Here is a 2,500-nt window from a genome sequence, read left to right as displayed (position 1 = left end):
AAAGGATGGGAAGTCCAGTGTTTACGTAGGAAAGTAAACATGAACACAGTTTCTTTACACGATAGGAGGTAAAGGTGATGGAATGAGGTATAGGGAGGGAAGTACAGGATAGGTTTAGTATATGTACGTAGTGAGTGAAAAGTGTACACATTTCATTGCACTTAAGGGTTAAGTGTATGGGGGCATGTACAGTTGGAAGGCGTTCATATGGATTGGTGTCGATTGAATAATTATATGGTTTCAGGTATTGTTATGCACGACCGTGTTATTACGTACAATTGTAAGGTCAATAAACTTATTGGTTTACTTGTTTACATTTACTAACTACGTGGTGTGTGTGTGTGTGTGTGTGTGTGTGTGTGTGTGTGTGTGTGTGTGTGTGTGTGTGTGTGTGTGTGTGTGTGTGTGTGTGTGTGTGTGTGTGTGAGAGAGAGAGAGAGAGAGAGAGAGAGAGAGAGAGAGAGAGAGAGAGAGAGAGAGAGAGAGAGAGAGAGAGAGAGAGAGAGAGAGAGAGAGAGAGAGAGAGAGAGAGAGAGAGAGAGAGAGTGTTCAGTCAACCAAAAGCACACCTTTAAGCGTCGCTCCACTGTCACCTGCGGCACCTCATTACCTGTAAGAAAGAGAACAAACAAAAATTAGCAATGACTACCTGCATCTCCCCGCACCTGCGCCTCACAACAACTCACACGCACACTGAGATCATTTGGCATCACTGTTTGTCATCACACTCTCATCACATTTACTGTTATCATTGCCAGAACTTGCAGAAGGAAAAAAAGAAACGCTGAGGGAAGGAAAAAAAAAAAACAGTTGACAGGCAGCACACAGTCTCCACAGTGACAGGTATCTTCCCACACACCTCAGAAAGCCTTAGAAAAGTTACTATTTATTTGTGAGTGACGTTCAGACCTACAGCCTCGGCCTTCGTCTTGACAGAGAGAGAGAGAGAGAGAGAGAGAGAGAGAGAGAGAGAGAGAGAGAGAGAGAGAGAGAGAGAGAGAGAGAGAGAGAGAGAGAGAGAGAGAGAATTTGTCTATTAAGATTCACTCATGTTTTCTTACTCTTGTAAAAAAAAAAAAAATGTGCGGGAACGACTGCATTCACACACACACACACACACACACACACACACACACACACACACACATAATGATACCCAGATTTTTTAACCGCATTTTCCCAAGAAAGATGCGGAAGTATGAAATATAAGACAAATATGAAAATAAAGGCAAATGAAATGTATACGTACAAAAATATTAAATAAATTGAAAAGATGTACATAAATAAGAAAGTAATGCATTAATATATATATATATATATATATATATATATATATATATATATATATATATATATATATATATATATATATATATATATATATATATATATGAAAACAACGCGCAGCACACCTGGGGGCGGGGCGGGCCTGGTGTCAGCTGTTATGTGCCTCTGTCAACACCCTGCTGGCGTGGGAACATTCTTAATAAAGTTACTTTTCATCCTTTTTCTCTCCTCTTTGGCCTGCCTCACGTGCACACCAGACAACACTTCACGCACGCATCGCCACAGTGGAAGATAATTATATTTATGGCCAATGTCTATTTCCATAAGCTGTTTACCTGGATGTTTATTTAGCATAAATTTCTCTCTCTCTCTCTCTCTCTCTCTCTCTCTCTCTCTCTCTCTCTCTCTCTCTCTCTCTCTCTCTCTCTCTCTCTCCCCCTCTCTCTCTCCCCCTCTCTCTCTTCTCTTCTCTTCTCTTCTCTTCTTTTTTGGTTACGTCCGCTAGCTCTGCTCGTGCGCGTGGCTGTTGCTGCTGCTGCTGCTGCTGCTGCTGCTGCTGCTGCTGACGAACGCACACGTAGTCAGTGCCGCAGCTGGGAGGGAGACAATGCACAGCGTCAGGCGGCAGCAGCAGGTGCGGGCGCCAGGATGTTGTGTCTGAGCGCTGGCGACCACATAACACCGAGGGAGAGAGTGGGGTGAGGCTGACGTCAGCGGCTGTGGCTGGTGGTTCACCCAGCATCCGGCAGCGTGTGACTGTTTCCCTCAGCAGCTCTGGTCACTTCATTGGCAAGGCAACGTCAACAAATGAACAGCGAGACCGCACACCAGGCAGGGAAGGGAGAGGAAGACGGCAACTGAGTGATCGCATGGGATGAATCAAAGACATGCCCCTCATTTGTAAGGAATGAGCCATGGTGAAAATGGTAGGACCTGTAACCCTCATTATATAAACAAATGTTACTGGTACTGAGGGAACCCAAAGAAAAGCCAAGAAGAGTCAAAGAGGGAACATAAACATTCCCTGGTGCAGAATGGATAGGGAAGGACAGGAATGGGCCGGGAGTACTATGGGATTGTGGGAGGAGGAGGAGGAGGAGGAGGAGGAGAAACGTTTCGCTGACAGGGATATGGATGGAGTTACTCGAACTTGACACACTTCATCTTAATTGAGAACAAAAGACAAAGGACGTGAGAACATAATCAGCCGTGC

At 44.6% G+C, this 2,500-nt stretch overlaps 1 long non-coding RNA gene across 2 annotated transcripts in view; it reads right to left on the bottom strand.

Moving 5' to 3' along the window:
* LOC135100678 (uncharacterized) overlaps positions 1-2,500 on the bottom strand; it is a 244,413-nt gene that overhangs the window by 105,720 nt on the left and 136,193 nt on the right. The window lies entirely within an intron of this gene.

This window comes from Scylla paramamosain, chromosome 5 (genome assembly GCF_035594125.1).
Source record: "Scylla paramamosain isolate STU-SP2022 chromosome 5, ASM3559412v1, whole genome shotgun sequence".
NCBI lineage: Eukaryota > Metazoa > Arthropoda > Malacostraca > Decapoda > Portunidae > Scylla > Scylla paramamosain.
The sequence above is the reverse complement of the archived record's forward strand: the minus strand, read 5'-3'. Positions and strand labels throughout refer to the sequence as shown.